We start from the raw sequence: 24,556 nt of genomic DNA on the forward strand, positions 1-24,556 counted from the left end.
GAAGCTGTGGATAATGCTTTATTATAGATGCTTGTGTCCAACATAAAACTACAATTCCCAGGGTTCCTTGGGTAAGGAAATTATACAAGCCTCAAATAATACTGTTCTGGTTTTTTAAAAATCGTGACATTTGGCCATAGCTTTGATCTATAGTATATATGTTTTTAGGTATAATGTAAAAAAGAGTTACAATTAAGACATGGTGTTTTCATGAGAAAGCTGGGCTAATAGAGAGAGATCTCTGAATCACAAGAGTTTATTCATTCACCTTCAGAAGTATATTCCTGGGGCTCAAAGCAGCTGGCAATTATACTGCATGTATTTCCTGTCTGCAGTGATGCCTTTTGCTGGCCTGGGGCGGATGCAAAGCTGCAGCCCCTTACGAGTGGGCAGGTCTGGCACCGTGACCCCCTCCGTTCATTGGTTCATTCGTTAGTTCATTAGTTAGTTCATTCATTCATTTGTGTTTGTGATACCAGGCATACCTGTCATCAAATGGGCTGGGCATTTATGTTGGGATAAACTCCAGTGCCCTGCCAAATATAACCTTGATATGATATACCAAACTGGACTTCCAGGATGATTGAGGGACTGGAGCACCTTCCTTATGAGGAGAGGCTGCAGCGTTTGGGACTCTTTAGTTTGGAGAGGAGACGTCTGAGGGGGAATATTATTGAAGTCTATAAAATTATGCATGGGGTAGAAAATGTTGACAGAGAGAAATTTTTCTCTCTTTCTCACAATACTAGAACCAGGGGGGTATTCATTGAAAATGCTGGGGGGAAGAATTAGGACTAATAAAAGGAAACACTTCTTCACGCAACGTGTGATTGGTGTTTGGAATATGCTGCCACAGGAGGTGGTGATGGCCACTAACCTGGATAGCTTTAAACGGGGCTTGGACAGATTTATGGAGGAGAAGTTGATTTATGGCTACCAATCTTGATCCTCTTTGATCTGAGATTGCAAATGCCTTAACAGTCCAGGTGATCGAGAGCAACAGCCGCAGAAGGCCATTGCGTTCACATCCTGCATGTGAGCTCCCAAAGGCACCTGGTGGGCCACTGCGAGTAGCAGAGAGCTGGACTAGATGGGCTCTGGTCTGATCCAGCTGGCTTGTTCTTATGTTCTTATGTATGATGCCCGGCCTGAAGAAACAGTTAGGGTAAAATGGATGTCAGCTTGGAAGTGAGACCGTGGTGTCAAGAAGGTCTACTTGATACCTGACATCATTCATCCCCTTCCTGAAGGAATAATGCAGATCCTCAGAAAGGGACTTTCCTGAGGACATAACCACTCACATTTAGTTGACAACAGCCTTGCCTTGAGAAAGTACACCTGACTTCGGTCTTGCAATGAACTTGCACCTTAAATTCATCAGCAAATTTCCTGCACTGCCTTGTACCTTTTTTCTGTCAGAATAAGGAATATGAGCTTTATTCTGCAAACCTCCTATCCGATAATTAATGGTCACCAAGATTCCTGAGTTTCTTTGTTTTTATCTCATCAGCACTGCCCAGAGTTGGATGGAGCATTGTCTAATGTGCAAAGGAACTGAGAAGAAGACCCAGCAGGGGGCAGACGAGTGGTCAGCTAGAGATGCCATAAACTTAGTGAGCCCATAAACTTAGTGATACTTAGGCTGATACTCTCCTGTCTAATATCCTGCTTCTTCTCAGAAATCAGTACCAGAGACTCTTCTTAGCTAGCAAGATGGCAACATGCTGTCTTTCCCTATTTTCTATCCTGAATGTAGTTCCTAATAAATATTTACCTTTCCCCACTTTAATCGGTGTGCTAGACACTTCTCTGTGCAATAAAACCCAACACCCCAAACTCATCAAGTCTTGCACTCTCCCAAGTTTAATCTCATCAAATCATTTCCAACAGCATTGTCCGTGCCTGGTAATGGAACTTCGTATTGTCCCAAGAAATCAATGCTTTTATTGTTGCCAGGGGATCCATTTTTTTAATAACTGGAACTTTCAAAGCCTTCGCTCTTTGCACTTGGACTTCCTCCTTGCACCCGACATCACGCTCTGTGAGAAATGCAGGCCATCATTTCTCTCACACTCCCTGAGACCTCTTCCCTTCTGGAATGGTAATTATCACCCTTCCAATACCCTAATCTATTCCCATTATTTGTCATCCCTTTATTTTTTAGGCCTCTTAATTCTGCGTGCATGTGTATTTTTATTATTATTTTGATTCCTTAACAAAATTGTAACCTCTTTTATTGCAACTGTGGATTTTGACTGATCTTCTTGGGAAACCGATCTTTGTATACACAGCTGTTAGATCTCCTACCCGCCTCTCACATAGCTGGTCTGCCTTTAGCTAATTCCCCCACTATCCCAAGAGGCAGCCAGACCCAAATGATTTGAGTAATATTTGGGCATTTGATACCACTTTTCTTCCCAATGTGGCTTACAAAAGAATACAGCTGATAGAAACAAACAAAACCAAGTAAGGTCCTAGGCAGGTCCTGATCTCCTGAGCTATCTAATGCCCATACAGTCTTCAGGCCCCAAGCGAAGGATCAAGAGTCGAGAGCCTTCCGGCTCTTGTCATTTGGCTCAGGGCCAAGGGCTGCTGTCTCAAGTGTACATGAAGGCAGAGGATTCCTTTTAAAATTGCAAACACATTAGAAATGCTCACCTCAAGAAACAAAGCAGAGTAAGGTCATTTTTTGAATATGTCATATGCAAGGACGGCAGTCCGTGTTTATGCTCTGGGTTTTTTTAACAGTATGTTAATGTCAATGAGTTTTTAATGCTATTTTATGGATTCTTTAACGTTCCAGTTGGTAAGCCAACCATAGGCAAGGAGCCCTGTGTAATAAAAGCAACTGGTAACTGAACTACTGAAACTACTGAAAGTGTTTTTTAAAAGGACTTTGATAATAAAAACCCAGCAAAGAAAGCCTATCTATTCTACAGTGCTTTTACAATTCAGCTACCAATTGCCTTTATTACATAAAATTCCTTGCCTAAGGTTCACATTATACCATGTTTACCATCAGTTTGTAAGCTTCCTCAACCAGTCTCTTGGGCAGGGGGAGCGGGAAACAATAGCATATAAGTTTCTAGAGCAGTGGTGGCAAACCTTTGGCACTCCAGATGTTATGGACTACAATTCCCATCAGCCCCTGCCAGTATGGCCAATGGGCCATGCTGGCAGGGGCTGATGGGAATTGTAGTCCATAACATCTGGAGTGCCAAAGAGTGCTCCTACACAGTTCGAGAGAGAGTGAGTGGAGTGCACTTCTTGCAGCTTCCGTCTTGACTGTCACTACTTCTCCCTTTCTCTATATAACACCAGTCAGGCCCCTTCTGCACATGCAGAATAATACACTTTCAATCCAAAGTTTGCATTGGGGAGGGCCTCAGCAGGGCATAATGCCATAGAGTTCACCCTCTAAAGCAACCATTTTGTCTGAGGGAATTGATCTCGGTCACAATTGGAAGGAGGAGGAGGAGGAGGAGGAGGAGGAGGTTGGATTTATATCCCCCTTTTTCTCCTGTAAAGAGACTCAAAGGGGTTTACAATCTCCTTTCCCTCCCCCCACAACAAACACCATGTGAGGTGGGTGGGTCTGAGAGAGCTCTGAAGAACTGTGACTAGCCCAAGGTCACCCAGCTGGCATGTGTTGGAGTGCACGAGCTAATCTGGTTCACCAGATAAGTCTCCACAGCTGAAGTGGTAGAGCAGGGAATCAAATCCGGTTCTCCAGATTAGAGTGCACCTGCTCTTAACCACTTCATCAGGTTGGGTACCACTTGGGGATTGGCAACCCTACTGTTCCCAAGGTGGGATTCCACCAGCTCAGCAACAGGCTAGTACAAGGGCAGGATGATGAAGGCCTCTCAGGGAAACCCCGTTCCTTGCTGATATATTCTAACTTCTGCAAGCCCTCCCTCAAGATTCTCATCAGAAGGCATTAAGCAAATCAAGTCAGCAAATGCATGTTTGCATAATATGTTTGGAGGATAAAAATTTGATTTTTTTTCCTTTTGGCACAAAGCTCAGTCAGCCCTGCCAGTGTGCATTTCCCTTTGCAACTAAATGAAAACATTCTTTTTTAAAAATAATGAAATCCCTGAATATGCACACGAGAAAGAATAATGAGGATGCATCTGGGTTGTCAGGTTAGAGGCGAGCAGTTTAGCGTTGTCACTTTCCCAGTGTGTCTGCTGTCAGGGAGGGGTCTTGGTTTCTTGGACGTGCGTCTTGTACACCCTCGTGCTGGGTGGCAGCGTAAGAGGTCTGCCTCCTGAAAAACAAAACTGCATAGTCATAACAACACGTTTCTGAAAAGCGATTGCAGAACTGCCCAGGAAAGGAACGAGGACACAGGAGTGAATTGCACAGGAGTTCATACAGTTAATTCAATTGTAATGTTGATTAATGGAGCAACATTACCAAGTAATGTGAATGCATGAGGCCCGGGGACACCAGCAGGGGCATACTTGGAGGCAAAAATGGCCTTTGCCCCATCCCCACCCTCACCCCCAATGAAGGGGGGTGGGAAGGAGCAGGGTCTTTGCAGCTTCCACCACCCACATTATGCAGGGTGAGCCTGGAGCCAGCAAGGCACCCAGGTCTACTGCCTGGAGCCGGTGAGTGCAGGCTGGGCCCGGAGCCCCCATGTGATTAGATGGTGTGCGCCCGGGGACATGTGATACCCCATGTCCCTCTGGCAGATACGCCCCTGCAGTGAGGGCTGCTAGCTTGTGCTGTGGTAGCACCAGGGCTGGAGCGAGGGGGAACAGTGTGTACACCCTATGGCCATGCCACGCCCCCACCTCACCCTGGAACACCCCACATGCCCCCGCACCAGCACACGCCCCCTCCCCCTTGGAGCTATGGTCGTGGGTAGCACCCACTTGCCTGACATGGAGCAGGGGGCTGCAGGCTTCCATGAGGCTGGAGTGCAACCAAGGAAGGCAACCCGCAATCCAACAGGCCTGTTCCCTGTGAACTGAGTGTGCAACCAAAGAAAGCATTCCCCCCCAGAATTTTTTACCATACACAGAAGTTCTGGGACAGAAGTCAAAATGGAATGGGTCTCTCAAAGGGAGGCTTACCCAGCAGCTACTGAGTATTAGAGAGTTTATTTTAAACCGGACAGCGGCAGCTCAAAACGAGTAGAGTTTCCAGCCCCTCGCAAATCCCGGCAATGCAAAATGGATCAAAAGCAAGGCCAGTTAGTTCCTCGCTGGGAGGCCTTTTGAAACGCTCGCTTGCAGACTGTCTGGCCCTCGAACGTTTGATTGGAAAATAATAAAATTCTATTGCTGGGCAATGAGCGACTTCTTGAAGATCGCTTAAGCCTTGCCTGAGGCAATCTCTGCATATTCAATGGAATGGCTCCTCAGTGATGTAATTGAATCCCTGGCTCCTTACCCCCTCCTCTCTCCAATCCTCCCAAGCCTTGCTAGTTGGCATGCTCAGTAGCACTTTCTAGACAGAATCCACCTTCTTTATCCCCACATCACTGGACCAGAGAGGTCTCTCAACAGTTTTCCTGAGCAAAGTTTGATGCTGAATTCTCTCCAGATGTTCTCTGCCTGACTGAATAATCTCCAGGTAGTTGGTTGTTGTGGTTTTTCCGGGCTGTGTGGCTGCGGTCTGGTAGATCTTGTTCCTAACATTTCACCTGCACCTGCACCTGTGGCTGGCATCTTCACTGATACACCTCTGAAGATGCCAGCCACAGATGCAGGTGAAACGTTAGGAACAAGATCTACCAAACCACAGCCACACAGCCTCAAACTCCACAATAGTTGACTCCGACCTTGAAAGCCCAACACGACGAAGTAAACCAGTGGTTCCTCCAACCTGTGGGTCGCGACTCCTTTGGGGGTCGAATGACCCTTTCACAGGGGTCGCCTAAGACTCTCTGCATCAGTGTTCTCCATCTGTACAATGGATAAATGTTAGGGTTGGGGGTCACCACAACATGAGGAACTGTATTAAAGCGTTGCGGCATTAGGAAGGTTGAGAACCTCTGCTCTACAGGTAGTTAGCACAGGTGAGCCAGTGTTGTAGAGTGGTTAGGAGAGATGGACTGTAATCTGGAGAACCAGGTTCAATTCCCCTCTCCTTCATATGAAGCCTGCTGGGTGACCTTGGGCCAGTCCTAGTTCTCCCAGAACTCAGCTCATGCAGAGGCAGGCAATGGCAAACCACATCCGGATGTCTCTTGCCTTGAAAACCCTACAGGGTTGCCATGAACCAGGTGTGACATGATGACATTTTCCACCATCACATTCAGCACAGGGGCAGTGTCAACATACCTGGGGGTAGGGCAGCTGCCAGGGCCTGTGTCTGGCAGAGGCAACTACTTCCAACACCCGCTGCCCACTCACTTGCTAGTACTCAGCCACCCATTTTTCCCGCTGCATGCACTGCCAGGTACCACTGGAGGAAAGATCTGCAGGCAGCTGTGAGCATGGGCAGTGAGCAGACAAGGAAAGGACAGACAAGCTAGTGGGGGGGGGGGGGAGGACGACATCACTGGAAGGGTCCCCTGATAATTTTGCATCAGGAGGGACCCAAAAATCTGGAACTGATCCTGAATCAACATCTTTCTCTGTCTGTCTCTGCCGCCAAATCACAAAAGGTGATTTGAGTTTAGCGTTTCACAGACATGGAATAGGCATATTCCAAGCAACCAATGGATGCATTAAAGATGCATTAAGTACCTAAACAGTACTTAAGCTGTTCCAAACACACATAAGCTGTTCAACATCAGTGGCTCTGATTTAAGCGACTCTGGAGGAAGGCGTCAAACTTTTCTGAGCAGAATGATGGATGCAAAGCACGGTGATGATGTCGCTTTCCGGTTCCTAAATGTCCCATCTTGACAAAGTGGGGGACAAGGAGTTACCATTTGCAGGGTCTGCTGTTTGGTCCATTTCCATTTTTTGCCTTATCTGCCCTTGGCAGGACTACCAAATTCCAAATATCGTGATTGATGGAAGACTCTTGCATATTTCATAGGAAAACTTGGGAACTGGTAACATATTCTATTCTAGCAATATATGCAGAAACAGTTCTCCCACGATGAGAAGACGGTAAGGAGATTCTGAATAATTCCTCTAAGATGTACAGGCTAAGCTTCCTCCTCTCCCCGCACGCAAACCTTCCCCACCAATATGCTGTGGCTCGCTCGGGACATGCAGGATGCTAACGGGAGGAAACAAACATGATCGCTTGTGCATGCAGTTCGGATGCCATAAATTGCTTAGAACTGTTTACATTAAAATATCTCCATTCTATCTACTGTTTTGCCAGCCTTCAAGAAGACACATGTCATTTGCCTTACATTTATTCCTCAAGTGTCTGCTTTAATTTATGCCCTTGGCAGACTTTTCAGAGAGTCTGCGTGTGAGTGTGTTTAAAACATTGCATGAAAATCTTCTCTGGATGCGGTTTCCTGCAGCCTGTTCCCCTTAACTATGTCGGTCTCTTCATTTCCCTTAATTATTAGCCAGACGAGATGGCGCAGAACTGTAAGCTTAGAAACCAATGGCTCATTATTAATGAAAGTCATTTTCTCAGAAATTCATTAGCTTGTTCTGTTGCTGGAGAACCCGAGCAATTCAAGTTGATTGTTGTCTCAGATCAGAGGCGGGGAGGGGCGCGATGCACTGGGTGCACGCCCCTGTGGAGTCATTCAGGGGGTGTTCCAGGGTCGTGGCTGGGGCAGGGTGGGGCGGGGCATTCCGGGGCATCCGGGGGCTTGGAGGGGCGCAGGACGCATGGGCGCACCAGGCGCACTTCCCCCTCGCTCTGTCCCTGTCTCATATTAAATCCGCAATGCTAATTGACAGTCTTGCTTCACTTCCCCTCCCATTTCAATATATAGAATTAACAATATGCCCCTGGCCTGTAAAGGCTGGATGGAGATGAATGGGGTCCCCTGTGAGACCCCTGTCGCTATGGCTTGGCCGACTCTGAATTTATCCCAACCATATGTTACAACCAACCACCAATATCTCGCTTATGTGCCAGTTGGTGCACCCATGAACACAGTGATACCCTTGAAGTCAATGAATTTAGAAAGGGATAATGTGCTGCTTGGGTCTGAACACAACAGGCTAACAGATACACATGCAGAATAATGCACTTTCAATCCACATTCACAGCTGTTTGCAACTGGATTTTGCTATTCTAATCCACACAGTAAAAATCAGCTGCAAAGTGTATTAAAAGTGGATTGAAAGTGCATTATTCTGCATGTGTGGAAGGGGCTTGAAATAGCCAGGGAGTAGTTGCACAACTTAAGCCTCTCAGGTGCCTAGGCAGGTGGTATAAGGTAGCACAGGTCCAGCCGTACAGAGGTCCAGGCAGGTAACATCTATAGGGATAGGTCAGGCAGTCCAAGGTTTGAGGCAGGCAGCATTCATAGGCAGAGGTCAGGCATTTCCAGAGCCTCTGACCTTTGATTTACTACTTCTGCTTCTGGCTCCAATTTCACTGGCTCCTCATTCTTGGTAGTTTGGTTCATGACAGGTAACTCAGTTTAGGTTTGCACTAGATGGGTTAAATCCAGACTATGTTGTCTACTCAAGCAAGACACTTTTGTGGATGGAACACAACGTTCCTGCCTCCCCCCACACTCCCATTGCAGCCCACTGATCTCCCCCAAATGTGGTTCCTGAGGGGTTGGGATCCCTTAAGAGTGCCAGGAGAGGAAAATGGTGGGGGTGGGTCTGCATCTAAAAGAGGGATTTAATGGAAATATGCTCCACCTCTTCCTTTAGTGGAATGTTTATTCTGGATCCAGCCTGAATTGTGGCATGGATATATTATGTGTCCTCTGCTCCAATCACCAGGCCAGTCTATTTGTTTGTACAGTCTTACTTCAGTAGACCACAATTTACCTTTGAATTTCTGGCAAACTGTTCGTGGCAAAGAGCAGAGCAATCGGCAGGGAGTGCCTGCAGCAGGTGTTCTTTTTAAAAATGTTTCACGCTGTTATCTGTCACTTTGTTAGTACAACACAACTTTTGTAGGATGGCAAGTGTTTGAATTGCACAAGCGTCTTTGTAAACGGGCCATATTGCTTCCTCCCTGTACTGGCACGCTGTGTGTCTGGTTTGCCTGCCTTCTACAGTTCAGTATTCTGCTTCATATTTGACCTTGGCCTCCTTTGTGCTACAGAGCTTGTTTCTGCTCTGAGGTAAATATCGTGCCTCGAGCTTCGATGATTAGGTGCAAAAATATTCAGTGCTCATCTCAGGTTATGGATAACGGCTACTTTCAGCTCACTATAGGACTGTAGTATAAAGTTAGCCAACACATACAAATATTGGGTGGAAGGGAGGCAGACTGTTCCATTGTAATGTATATAGTAAATATACCACACTGAAGCCCACATAACAAGTCTCGTACTGATGACAATTGGTTCCCTGCAACAGTGCTCTGATCCATGTGTGTGTGTGTATGTGTGTGTGTGTGTGTGTGTGTGTGTGTGTGTGTGTTTGTTTGTTTGTTTGTTTGTTTGTTTGTTTGTTTATTGGATTTGTATCCCGCCCTATCCCCGAAGGGCTCAGGGTGGGTCACAATATGAAAACAGTTATACAATCACTAAAATCATTACCATAAAAACAAATCCAATATTAAACAATAAAGCAGTACAATAAAAACATTTAAAACATTAAATCATTAAAACAACATTTTAGTGCAGATGGTCATTAGATGACAAAAACTGATGGCAAGCTAATAGATAATAAATAATCATCACCATCACCTCCCTCCCCCCCTCCTCCCTCTCCCCCTCCCCGGAGGCTGAAAGGAGATGGTCATTTGGTCCAGCTGGCTAGATGGAAAAGGCCTGGTGGAACAGCTACACATATATATGTGCGTGTGTGCGCGTGCGCACCCACGCACACATGCTCTATGTAGTCTCTTACGTTGACTTCAGCAAGAGGCTTTCAAGGAAAGAGAGAAGTGGAGGTGGTTTGCCATTGCCTTCTTCTGCAGAGTCTTCATTGGTGGTCTCTCACCCAAGCACCAACCTTGCTTAGCCTGCAAGATATGACAGGATTGGGCTATATCATGCTGCTTCCTCTCTGATCCATAAAGAATTATTTAATCATCCCAAAACACAACTGATACTTCCTTCAACCTTGACAAGACTGCGTGGTTCACTAGGCCTGGTGACTTGATAGCCTATTCTGAGGTCCCTTTTTCCCAGGTGGGAATAAAAACTCAAATAGTAGGGAAAATATAGAAGGTTTATTTTCTGTGCAGAAAAGAATCCAATGAGGCACAGAATTCCTTCTCTAAAGGCATGCCCCCCAATAAAAACATAGTTTAGACAGGTTGTTGTGGACCTTCCAGGCTGTGTGGTGTATCACAGAGAGAAGTGCACACTTCTCTCTGTGATACACTTCTGAAAATGCCAGCCACAGATGCTGGCGAAACATAAGGAACAAAATCCACCAGACCACGGCCACACAGCCCGGAAAACCCACTGGAACCAGAACCAACAAGCCCAACAGAATCAATGCTGATAAGATTTTTCTCCTACTTATTGATGTTCTATTTTTTCCTTCTAGATCCTAGTCCAACACTCCGAACTTTACACTACACTCCAGCCAATACACATATGGACTCCTGCAGCTTGGGATGTGCAGAACGGAAGCTGTTGCTGCTGCTTTTTGAGAGAATGTGAGAGTGTGGTTGGGAGTGTCTTCTGCTAACTGACAGAAACCAATGAAAAGGCCTCGTTTAGAAATAGTTGGGAAGAGAGATCAGAGGAAGCAGTCATTTTCTGGATGTTGGGCCAAAAGGTCTTGCCTTTATCTTCTGTAATACTCTTTAAATCTCTGTATTAGCAGCCAATTGTAGAATCATAGAGTTGGAAGAGACCACAAGTCCAATGCCCTGCCATGCAGGAGCCCACAATTAAAGCACTCCCAGCAGATGGCCAGTGGAAAAGACCACAATCCACCACTCTCCTGCATCATCTTCCATGACAAGAAATGGATTTTCCTTGAGAGAATCTCTATTGGGTTATGCCCAAGATGATTAGCAAGCCATTTCAGACATCTGGGCTTTGCTCCTGGGGTTTGAAGTTGATTCAATTCAAGGAGTCATTTTCAGCAAAAAGTCCAAAATCTGTAGGCCACCAGCCAGCTTCAAGTGTAAGATCTAAAGCAAGGATGTAAATTGCTTGGTGTCACTTTGATCTCACTCAGCTGAATTATAGATTTCAAACTTTTCAGGTTCAGTTTTGTACCAACCACTGAGATCTGCTTGGCTGAGGGGACAGAGCAGGGAAGAAAAGAACACAAAAGTAAAAAAGCTGTGCCAAAATTTGAATCTTTGTGTCTCCTGACAGCATCTCTTGACTGCAAGGACTAAAGCAATTTAATTGCTATTTTACACCTGCTAGGTCAAACACCCTTGATGTGTTTCTACTTCTTCATGTGTGTGTGTGTATGTATGTGTGTGTGTGTGTGTGTGTGTGTGTGTGTTTCTTGATGTGTTTCTACTTCTTGATGTGTTTGTTGTGTTTCTACTTGATGTGTTTCTACTTCTTGGGGGGGGAATGACAGCTGTAAAGATAGAAGCAGTCACAAAGAATTATAATAAATATACTCAGATTAAAAACAGTCATCTCTTAACTGTTTTATTGGGCATCAAATAAAAAAATCTCCTGAGCAGAAATACCAAATATCAATGCATGTTATCTATTAAACACTTGCCAGGGACTAAGGGAGCAATTCTAAATAGATCTACTCAGAAGGAAGCCCTATGTAAATTCAGTGGGTGCTTATCAGAGGTGTAGCTCCAAGGGGACAGGGTGGGTGCACGATGCATGGGGCATGCACCCCTGTGGAGGTGTTCTGGGGGTGTTCCAGGGCAGGACAGGGGCAGAGGACGCACCAGTGCATCGGGCGCTTTCCCCCCTTGCTATGCCTCTGGTGCTTATTCCTAGGAAAAAAAATAGATTGCTGCTATCGTGCCATTTCACACTCACTATGAAATATCAGTGTCGCTGTTCATTACTCCTGTTAAATATGAAAATGCCTCATTTTTTCAATGCTTTTAATCTTCAAACATCAGCATCAAATATAATTATGTTTGGGGCAGATGTGTGAATATCCACAGATGTCTTGGAGAACACTTAGTATCATCCCCCCCCCCCCACGCACACACTTTGGGTTGCACTTTTGGTTTCATGTACCAAATTTCATGTACCATACTAGAAGATTTGATCTTCTAGTATGAAGAGGACAAAACCTGAATTTGTGTGTTTTATAGCCCCTCTAGCATGATATTTTTAAAAGGGGACTGAGCCACAGATGAGGAAGAGGAATGGGAAAGCAAATGGGAAAAAAGGAGGACATATTCCTGCTGCGGGTGAAATCATTTTCTCTGTATCATCAGAGGCTTACTCAGGAAGCAGACAATGGGTCTCTTCTCCATTGCAGATAACTTCTGGCAGGAGGGGATCATTAAGCCTGACATTTAGATACCTCCCTTTGGTGCTTAGACCCTGTTGTTCATCCATCTGCCAAGCATACCTTTGAAGTTGGGTGGAACGCTGAATTGTTCAGTGAATATCTCTGAGGAGGCTGAATGGATAAGTCACAGAGCCCAGTTGAGAATGTATGGCGCCTGGCAAGCCATTGTAACTCCACAGTGAACAGTAAGGATAAGGAAGAGGTCAGGGCTAGAAAAGGGGGGAGGGAAGGTCTCTGTTCCACTGCTCCTGTTGGCAGGTCAGGCAGAGCTAGGGACATGTGATATGGCTGCATTGTTCTCAGGGGCTTCTGCTCTCTCTATCCTTTCAGACAGCTCCTTGGTTCCTGCTGTCTAGCTTGGCCATAAATTCTTCCTGATCGGGCCTGACCTTTACCAACAGGCGTATTTGGGATGTGTCTGCGTGGCTCACCATGTCTCCATTCTCCAGTTTCTCTCTGTCTCTCTGGCGTTCAGCCTGCCTGCTTTCCCAGCACTGCCAAAACATCATCCTCTGCTTCTGAGCTCTGGGATCCTCTTCTGCTGGGAAGGATTTGTCTCTCCAGCATCTTCTGCTACCAGCTTTCCAGCTCCCCACTGCTGACAAACCAGCCCCAGAGGACTTGTTCTGCAATGGCTGTCATGGCTGTTTCTGGCTGGGTAGTTAAGAAAAGCTACTCCCTCCAGAGTTTGCGATCAGGACTGATAACACCAGCCTACCTCACAGCATTGCTATAACAGATGGGAATCTATGCTAAATTCTTTGAACATTCAAAAACATGACACCAATAATGAACATTGTTATTATTATTTTATTATTTATTAGGTTTGTTATACTGCCCACCCTGAAGGGCTTCAGGCAGTGAGGAGAGCCTGCTGGATCAGGCCAATGGTCCATCTAGTCCAGCATCCCACTTCACACAATAGCTAACCATTTGTCCTGGAGCATAGCCAACAAAGAGGGCATAGATGTCAACCACCACTATTATCCGGACACTGTGTTTCAGAGCGAGAAAGGAGTTAACAGCTAATACATCGTTGTTAATAGGGTTAAAGCTAAGTGGTGTCCAGTATGGCAGGCAAAAAAATGAACTCATTCAGTAATTCAACTCAGATCTTGAACATTTGACTGCACTAGAGTGGGGACAGCAGACACTCCTCATGCCTGATTCCATACCTCAGACTGCTTTTTGAAATCTCCTTGGGCTTTGTCATGCAACTTCTGTAGGAGAAATGAAGGTCCAAAGCCCTTTTGCTGTGTTGAATTAGCTGCACAGGTCTGAAGATCCAAGCTACTATATCCCAGCTGTTATATCCAGTTATCTCATCAACTATCACAAGCTCTCTCTTTGCTTCAAATCCCAATGTAAAATCACCTTGGCCACGAAGATTGTGGTTTAATCCATTCATCCTAACATTGCTGAGTTTGTGGGCACTTTTGGAAGTATGAGGTTGTGGTGCCATTACAAAATGGCTGCCAGGGAGGCTGTGGTCAGTAACAAAATGTCTTCTGCAGAGGCTGGAGCCAATCCTAAAATGTCAGTTGGTTTCAAGCCAAGCATCCTCCAATGCGGGAAGCAGCTGTTCCTGAATATGTTCCCTGAAGGTTATGCCAGAAAGCAGCTGAGTCAAAGATACTCTCATAAGGGGCCCCTCAAGGCTCTTGAGGAAAATGCACTATCGGGGACTCTGGAGAGACCTAAAACCTCTGTTGCCCCTTTGCCCTGTAGCTGCCCACAAAACCCCTTAATCTTCCAGACAGTAAATGTAAACTGCAGACCAGCAGTTTGGAAAACATTAAAAGTAATGAAAGGTTCATTCTAATAATCAGGTTCTTATATCTTCTAGGCCAGTGGTGGCGAACCTTTGGCACTCCAGATGTTATGGACTACAATTCCCATCAGCCCCTGCCAATTGGCCAATTGGCCATGCTGGCAGGGGCTGATGGGAATCAATCCATCTGAGTATAGGTCCTCCCTACAATTCCAAACAATGTGGCTAAAAAGACAAATGAATGAAGAATACCAAAGACTTGGACGGGCCAACTGCCCAGAATCCAGCCTTCCTCTCTTTGCAGTATATATTGGGCATCAGCAAGAAAAGGGGAGCAGAACTAATCCGTGATGTTCATGAGTCAAATCATAGCCCACCAGAAAGGGTCCCTCAAGAAGATAAGCTCCAAGACAAAAACAAATATCTCTCTCTCCCCACACGAGGACCTTGTGGCCTGGGTGGGAAGCCAGATGTTTATATATAGTACAATCAAGCACAAAGTTATCCAATCTGAATTTTTGAATTGAAGGGGCTTGGATTAAAATAACTCTCTGTAGGGTTGCACTGTTCATTACTTCCCCCAAGACCTTGTGAGGATATTTAATCAGCCTCCTCATTTGCTTCAAGACTGGTTTTCTTTATTTGGAAGGTGACCTCATGTGGTCAGCTGTAGATTTCCATATGATCTGAAGTGCTTTCAGAAAGAAGTGGGTTTAATCAGCCATGGGATCTGCTCCCCCAGGAATTTCCAGAGGAGAATGGAACTCAGGGGCAGGAAGTTTTGTGTTCGTTTGTTTACTTATTTTGAGATGTGGAACTTGATAAAGAGGGCTCCACTGGAGACCGACCTCCTTCCCCAGCAGCTAAACACACAGTATAAAACAATATTCATTTAAATTATATGTATAAGCAGCCACTAATCAACAGCAAACCACCAGCAGCAAAGGAAGATAGATGAGGTGTCCCTGGGTTAAATGAGAGCTACACCAAGAGAAGTCTGTTAATTAGTGATATATGGGTATGTACGGCCTCTGGATTCTAGAGGGGGGGAAAAACTCCTCAACAGCCTAGAAGAGAAAAAAAATAGAACATCAATAATTAGGAGTTTATTACAGATCTGTTACCTTTATCTGCTTCGAAAGATCTATGGTAAGTCTCGCCGGACAAATAAGGATTTTTACATGCTTGCTGACTGCTATGTAAAATATGCAAAAGGATAAAGGTCACAAACTTCAGGTTGGATCCCACGGATCTGTTTTACTAATGAAGGCCCGTTGCTCTACCACAAGTAACTTGAGTATTCAAAAACATGATTTTCATATTGGCACGTTCGTCCAGATGCAGCTCCTCAACACTCAGCGGCATAGACCATTTTGTTGGTTTAAGAGATATAATGGCAGGTGAGGAAAGATGGGAACATGTGAAAGGGATCTGGACCGATCCTTTGTTTCTCCTCTGCTTGCAGGTATTTAGCCTGAGCATGGCCAGAGGCTCTTCTAGCAGGGGACAGAAATAGGGAATATCCCTTTGCCATAAGAATGGGTACTAGAGGGATTTAGGAAAGACACCCTGTCATCAGAAATGTCGGGATTATAATTTTGATCTACTTTGAAAGGATGTAATCTAAAAATATTTGAGAAGAGCTTTGTAGTGTTTTAGAATTTGTTTTGTGGTGAAGAGTGGTAAGGTACAGTTCAAAGTGTGCCTGCTGTTGTATTTGTTTTAAATTTAGCATTTATGATGTTTTAACATTTCTATTTATTGTATTTATTGTGTATGTTTTTACTGTAAGCCACCTTGAGTCACAAAAGACAAGGCGGGAAATAATACATACATACATACATACATACATACATACATACATACATACATACATACATACATACATACATACATACATACATACATACATACATACATACATACAACCTGAACTCGATCCCAGCAGAAGCTTCAAGGTTGACACAGCCTTCCAGCTGTCCAAGGCTGGTAAAAGGACCCAGCTTGCTGGGGCTAAAGTGTACATGACTGGGGAGAACAATGGCAAACCACCCCATAAACAAAGCTTGTGTAGTAAACATTTTGATGTGACATCAACCCATGGGGTCAAGAAAGGCCATGTGCTTGCTCAGGGGACTAACTTTACCGTTTCCTGTTATCAGTATATTACCTTTAAAGGAGTCACTGAGTGGAGAAATATAACAGGACCATGGAGAGTGACATGCTGACTCTTTGGGGAAGCTTTGCTAAACCAGCTGAATTGGCCGTGGCAAACCGTCCTCTGCTCATGTTACCTGAAACATTTGATGGATGGTGAGTCAGTTCTGGCTCCACAGCCTGTTCTTCTTTGGGCAAGCAGAGCACAGAAGTACCACAGGAAAAAGCTACGTCCTTCACTCATACTGGAGAGTCCATTCCCCCCTCATACACACACACATACACAACCGATCTCTTCGCCTGTGAGGCAGTCAACCGTTTTTGGACCCCACAAAGAATCTTGTTTTTGTGCCCAGAGCCTGGCATTTCCCCACTGCTTATGAAAGCAGGCATGGAGTGGGATGTTTCCACAGATAGAAAAGAATCACCAAATGGCATTCTTTCTCCATGGCAGCATTTTCAGAGAATGTTGGAATATGTATCAATTGTAAAAGAAAAAAATGCAGATGTTATTTTCTTTTAGGTGCCAGTTTCCTACTTATGTGAAAGGAAGCATGGATGCGATTGTGAAGCAGTTGAAGATCCAGTTCTGCCTGCAATGTGTAATTGGGGGGAAGCAGCGGCGTATTTGCCCAGGGACAGGGGATACCCTCTGTCCCTGGGCGCCACTGATCTGGTCATGTACCCCCCCACAAAATCGGTCCCTCGGGGGCAAGATTATAAAAGCAAAGGCCCCAGCCGGAGTCTTCCAGTTGCTTCTGCCTCCCAGAGGGTAGGGGGCTCCCCAGTTGCTTCTGTCCTCCCCATGCATAGTGGGGGGGGGGGCTCCCAGAGAACGGATGTCTCCAGGCACCATTTTCCCCCGGTACACCTCTGGGGAAAAGGAGCATGATATGATGCCAAATTCTCTTCATTGTACCTTTGATGGTCTGTTATTCAGTGCAATCCTTGAAATGATTTAAAATACTGTATAAATTTGGTAAAAAAACTTCATCAGCTAGCATTTTTTTAAAAAAGCTATTATCCTCAGCAAGAAAAGGGTTGACTAGATCTGCTGCCTGATATAAGAAGGTCCCTTATTCTGACAGATTATGTCCTTGTGGTACAGGTGAAGTTGAGACTATGGGTCATGTTTTCTTCTACTGCCCTTTTTAGAAGGAGATATGGACAAAGATTCTTCTCCTCTCCTCGACAAATTTCCAGCCTGTTTGGGCAAGATTCGTTTAGAAAAAGTGCTAGCCAGTGAATTACAGAGGTGCACTACCAAGGTGGTATTTGCACGAGTGCACATGTGTTACAGATGTGTACCACAGCTGTGGTTCCGCAGCAAGACTGGCACATAACAGATATGCTTCACCACAGTGATCCTTATAGAAGACTGCCCTGGACTGGCCTCTTCAGCCATCAGAGGAAGTATAATTCAAACTGACCCAAGCAACGTATCATCTTATGAAAATGGACGTTTGCCATCTGGTTGCTGCTTTGCATTTCTGGAGGGGCTGTTGCTTTGTGTTTTTGCAGACTTTTGCATTATTGAGCGATGAGAATGGGGTGTGTGTGCAGAAACAGTAGAGAGAATACGGTAGAGGAGGGGACAGGAAGAGAGAGAAATGTATTCCCATGAAAGTTCAATTGACTTAGTTAGATGAGATTAATTAAAATGGGATTTTTCTCATGATCCCAACAATCTGCTGTCTGCTTTCTCTTGGTACTACTATTATCCACTTTCCATTCAGAGGAATTACACTCTCTAATGAAATACAGTTCCCTCACAGGGAACAGACTCCCAAGACACTGGGGAGGGGAGAACCAGCTCATTTTGTTCTAGCAATCCCAAGAAAGATCTCTCTGCAAGCATTTTCTCTCTTATGAATTGTGGTCTCCTGCTTTTATTGGAACAAGGTTTCTATCAATATTTGATGCACTGACATTAGCTGTGTCAAAGACCCGTGCTTTGAGAGAATAATTGCATCCGGGAAGATTCCGTTAGATGCCCACAGAAGGTCACCGGCTTAAGAGCCTTGTGGTGTCATAATGGGATGCTTTCCACTGAGCCCATTCTGCCTTGGAATGTTTTTGGATTTCCTTTCTACCCACCTTAAGAAGATCTCCATGGTGGCAAACAACACAAACCTTAAAACAAGCTTACACACATACACACTGTGTGTGTGTGTGTGTGTGTGTGTGTGTGCGCGCGTGCTCTCTTCATGTGAAATACCTCTTTTGCTATCCTGCCCCTGTTCTTCACAGCTGTAGGCATGCCAGTCAATTCAAGGTGCTGGTCAAAATTTCCTGAGGTTCTGTCCTTGGCTGGTAAGCTGAGTTCATCTTGGAAGGGATGGACTCAGAGGCTAAGCTGGCCTGATGCTGATGCAGGAAGATTAATAAGCTGAATATTAGCTTTCATGGGAAAATATTTTTAGATAATGGTGTGGCATGAAGCATCAGGGGTGGGCAGTTGGCAGCTTAGCTTTGGAAACAGCGAGTGGGCGCTTGCTGTGTACCTACCATCTGTTTTCCTCCTTTCATAAACAATGGTATTGGTCTATGCACAGCAAATTTGGAGTATAGTTCATGAACATTTCACAGCACCAAATTATTAATCAGCCTGGAAATATGGGAATTGAGCTGTGAGCATTCATTGCACTTCATTGGCCCTTTCTGCGCAGCAAATTTAAACAGGTTGCAGGTGGGGTACATGATCTTGTCCTCACCCCGGGCCATTCACATGGCTGGCCATCCCGTGGAAAGCCAGCGCACTGGCCGGGGCACTCACCTTCGCATGGAGGTGCATCTTTTTAAACTTACCTCCCACCAATGCGCAGCTACACAGACAGGCACACATGAACCCCCAGAGCCTTGCTGACACCTCTTGTCCTCAGAAGTGCCTGCGGGGCTCCACAGATGCTCAGCCATGGCTGCGAAGTGCATTAAAACAAAAGAATCATGATTCTTGAAAAACCTGGGTTGCGGGGGAAAACGCGGAGTGGACTTGCATTAGGAGCAGGATCCATGCAAAGTTCCCCCCCAGCCCAGGTTTTATCCCATAAGAACATAAGAACGAGCCAGCTGGATCAGACCAGAGTCCATCTAGTCCAGCATTCTGCTACTCGCAGTGGCCCACCAGGTGCCTTTGGGAGCTCACATGCAAGATGTGAAAGCAATGGCCTACTGCTGCTGCTGCTCCTGAGCACCTGGTCTGCTAAGGCATTTGCAATCAGAGATCAAGGAGGATCAAGATTGGTAGCCATAGATCGACTTCTCCTCCATAAATCTGTCCAAGCCCTTTTTAAAGCTATCCAGGCTAGTGGCTAGGACCACCCTTAACCCATGTTTATTGACTCATGCGGAAGGGGCCATTGATAGAATACCAGCAGAACTTCCATCCCTAGCATCTCCAGTTCAGTTAAAAGGTTTCAGGTAGATGTGGTTGTGAAAGGTAGATGTGGTTGTCTGGCTGGAGCCTTGGAGAATTTCTCCCCATCAGAGTAGACAAGGCAGAACTAAATGACTGGCTCATTATACATTTTAAAAGCTTTCCTGATCATCAGGAGGGTGGAAGCAGAGTGGGGGAGGTGGGGTAGTGCCAAAAAGACGCCCTGCTTGTGCTGTTCCTTTCAAAAACCCTCTCTGTTGTTATTACATCAAAATATCAATCTCTTGATATGAGCACTTAGAGAAGCAGGAAGGAGCCAGCAGCATGAGGGGGGGGGAGGTATGTAACATAGTATGAGGGGGTGGGAAGGCTGGCTGTGGGCAGAGGGAAGATGTCGGGGTAAAACTGTGCTCAGTGGCAAATCTGCCTGCTCTGGCGGTGAAGCAAATTAAAAGTCATGGTAAAAGTGGTCGCGCTCGCAATGGAGAGGATGGAAAGTGAAAGTGGATCTCCAGGGACCAGGTCTGTACAAGAAATCTCACTGCGATGGACATTCGCCCCCATCCCACAGCAAGCACATTGTGTACAATTGGCCACCATTTGGGGCAGGGCTGTGGTTCAATGGAAGAACATTTGCTTTGTGTGCACATAGTCCTCGGTTCAGTTCATGGCGTCTCCAGTTAGAAGGCTCAGATAGGATATGATATCAAAGGAGGTAAGAGGTGATGTCTACTCTGATAGGTAAGGGCAGTGGCGTTCCTGCCTAGGGACAGGGGGTACCTTCTGTCCCCGGGTGCCCCCCATTTGGTCACGTGCGGGGCGCCACCATTTCAGGATCGTTTGTGTGATTTTTAATTTTTTTAGTGTTTTTCACGTTTTGGCCTGCAGGGGGCGCATTTTTAAGGCTAGCAACACCAAATTTTCAGGGTACCATTCAGGGACTGTTCTGATGATACCACCCAAGTTTGGTGATGTTTGGTTCAGGGGAAGCAAAGTTATGGACGCCCAAATGGAATGCCCCATCCCCATTGTTTTCAATGGGAGTTAACAGGAGATGGCGGCTACCCATTTGAGGGACCATAACTTTGGTCCCCCTGAACCTAACTTCACCAAACGTGGGTGGTATCATAAGAGTAGTTACCAGATGATACCCTGAAATTTTGGTGTCACTAGCTTTAAAAATACACCCCTTACAGGCACCCCAAGAAAGTTGCCCAAGATTCTTTGTTTTGCAGTGACTTTGCTCCATTGTAGCCAATGGGGAATTTCTGAGTGTGTAGGCAGGCTGCACATTTTTGAAGATAGAGGCACCAGACTTTCAAGGTGGCTCAGGAGGCCTTCCTGGTAATAGCATCCAGGCATAGAGACCTTTGCTTCTGAGGGTTCAATTTTATGGACCCCCAAAAGGCTTATTTTGTTTCCACGCTCCTGCACATGAAAGCCTGCAGGCTGAGTTCTCCCAGAACTCTCTCAACTCGTTCCCCCCCCCCCACTCCAGAAGCAAAGCTCACCAAGCTTGGATGCTATTACCCAAGACCTCTTGGAGCCACCTTGAAAGTCTGGTGCCTCTATCTTCAAAAATGTGCAGCCAGTGCTTACACACTCAGAAATTCCCCAGAATCTGCCAGGCTCTTTAGCAAGTTCTGTGGTGGGAAAATTACTTTTACCACCATAGACTTCAATGGGGCTTTCTGTTATGCCCAGATGGCTCTGTGGTAGAGGTTTCAATGGGAGGCACTGTGGTAGGGGTCTTGCTCTGGGTGGGGGCATTTCCTGCAGGGCTGCTGGTGTGAGTCTCCTTAAAGGAACCAACCAAATTTGCTAAAATGCTGTGGGCACCAAGTTGAAGGTGAATCTGATGCCCACAGCATTCGGCCATCCCAGGCAAACTTTAGTGCCCCCACCCAGAGCAAGACCACTACCACATTGCCTCCTGTTGAAACCTCTACCACAGCGCCAGCTGGGCATAACAGAAAGCCCCATTGAAGTCTATGGTGGGAAAAATAATGTTTCCCACCATAGAACTTGCTGAAGAGCCTGGCAGATTCTGGGGAATTTCTGAGTGTGTAAGCACTGACCACACATTTTTTAAGATAGAGGCGCCAGACTTTCAAGGTGGCTCCAAGAGGCCTTGGGTAATAGCATCCAAGCTTGGTGAGCTTTGCTTCTAGAGTGGGGGGGGGCAAGTTGAGAGAGTTCTGAGAGACCTCAGCCCGCAGGCTTCATGGGCAGGAGCATGGAAACAAAATAAGCTCCTTCTTTGGGGTCCATGTATTGAAAACCCCTCTCAGGAAGCAAAGGTCTCTATGCCTGACAAGCTATTACTGAGGGGTTTCCAGAGCCACCTTGAAAGTTCAGGTGCCTCTATCTTCAAAAAATGTGCAGCCTGCCTCAGAAATTCCCCATTATTACAATGGAGGAAAGCTCACTGCAAAACAAAGAATCTTGGGCAATCCTTCTTGGGGTGCCTGTAAGGGGTGTATTTTTAAAGCTAGTGACACCAAAATTTCAGGGTATCATCTGGTAACTATTCTTATGATGTTACTCCACGTTTGGTGAAGTTAGGTTCAGGGGGACCAAAGTTATGGTCCCTCAAATGGGTAGCCGCCATCTCCTGTTAACCCCCATTGAAAACAATGGGGATGGGGGTATTCCATTTGGGCGTCCATAACTTTGCTTCCTCCTGAACCAAACATCACCAAACTTAAAAGGTAACATCAGGGCAGTCCCTGGATGATGCCCTAAAATCATGGTGCTGTTAGCTTTTAAAAAATGCCCTCCCTGAAGGTTACCGAAAAACACCAAAAATACCTCCCCCCCATAATTTTCTTCCAAATACCTTGCATTCACATTTGTTCATATTTGGGCAGGACATAATTGGACACTTTTTGTCCAAATGTGCCTAAATTTGCCCAGATTCCAGCTGAATCTGGTATTTGTTTCATCTAAATCTCCAACCCTCAAAAGTGATGTTGTTCTCAGGGTGGGGGAGAATTCATTCTCAAACAGCATCACTTTCACTCTTGTTTTGAACCTGGAGACCCCAGATTCTCCCTCGAAGGTGGGATGTAGTAGAAGAATCTGAGCTCCCTAGTTTAAGCACCATTGAAAGTGATGCTGTTCGGGGGTGGATTCCACTGGAGGTGTTTTGTGAGAGATGATGCTGACATTTGTTTGGTAAATGTTTTGCTGGGGGTGGTTTGTGAGAGATTTACATGCTTAATACCCACTCTAAAATTGGTCTGAGTTGTTTTCTGTGGCTAACAACCTACCCCATGAGGGCTTAAGCTGTGGATTTCTAGGAAATTAGGGAAAAGTAGTTGGTGGGGAGAGAGCCATGTATGTTTTGCTGGGAGTGGGAGGTGTTTTGTGAGCTGGTGCAAAAAATAATTGTTTGTTCATGGTGGAGGAGGGTGGCTGCCCATTCGGCCAGGCAAATCCTTGTGGTTTTGTCCCTAGCTCCCATGAAACTAGGTTCGCCCCTGGGTAAGGGTGATCCCCAGGAGGCAAAAGTGGAGGTCCGGGAGGGGACAATGGGAGCCCACCAGTTCATCCCACGCAGCTACAGTTGGGCACAACCCAACCCCCCTGCAGTGAATCAGCACCACTGTCATTGTGGACTGGTTTGGGTGGAGAACTGATCTGGTGAAAATGGTACTTGTATAATGAAAGTTGGGCTGGATACAGCTGCCCCATGGAGAAGATTCAGAGCATAAATGGGTAAGGTGGCGAAGAATCAGAGAGCTAGGACTGTTCAGCGGATCTGAACGGCCAGTCGGCACAATACAAGTTGACAGGTGAACAACGTGACTCAGTTCTCACTAATTTCATGATTTAGTCTCACCCATTTTTGTCCTCTGTTCCATTTTCTCCACAATCTTGCCTGACACTCCTGGGAGGGAAAGGGGCATAGAGTAGCCTAGTCTCGTCAGATCTCAAAAGCTAATCAGGGTCTCTGGCTGGGAGAATACCAAAGAAGGCTCTGCAGAGGAAGGCAATGGCAATCACCTTGACTTCTCATTTGCCTTAACAGTCCCTTGACGGTCACCAGAACTCCGCTGTGACCTGAATGGCATTTATATGCGTCGTCTGACATTGTCACCCATGCTCCACACTGGTGCTTCCGTTCCCTCTTCAGAATTGCCCCGTGCATCCTGCTGTTGCTAAGGACTCCCCCTGGAAGCGACCTTGCTCTGCAACTCCAGATGGTTGATGCTGATGCAACCCAGCAGGAACCAGGAAGTGACCTTGGAGATGTAACCTGTCACAGTGGGAGGGGAGAGCAAAGAGATTCTGGAGGCTTCCTCGATGTGTCACTAAAGACAGAAGCACCATCAACTTCAGCTACCGTTTGGGCTTCTAAAAGAAAAAGAAACAGCATTTCTGTCAGCTGAGAAGGTTTCTGTAGCACGATTCCCACCAACGCCCCATTTGAAGCCAGGCTGAACTGTTGCCATGTGATTTTTACCTTGCTCACCCTTCACATTTTGTTACATTTATTCTTGTCAGGACATGATGGGTGAGTAGAGGTGTAGAAGCATTAATATAGAGAGCTGCAAGAAAGGGAAAACACAAGATGTTCTTCTCTTCTGACAGTCCTTTTGTAACCTGATTGTTCCAAGGCTAGCAAGAGGCTGAAGCAGAATCTCTGGATACCAGTTGTTATGATTTTGGAGATCCAACCAGGCATACAGGGAGATTGACAGTCCCTTGTGAGTTCTCCATCTAGCATAAATAGGCCAACAAGGGTTACCAGTTGGTAACTGG

Source organism: Sphaerodactylus townsendi, linkage group LG14 (assembly GCF_021028975.2).
Source record: "Sphaerodactylus townsendi isolate TG3544 linkage group LG14, MPM_Stown_v2.3, whole genome shotgun sequence".
NCBI classification, from domain to species: domain Eukaryota; kingdom Metazoa; phylum Chordata; class Lepidosauria; order Squamata; family Sphaerodactylidae; genus Sphaerodactylus; species Sphaerodactylus townsendi.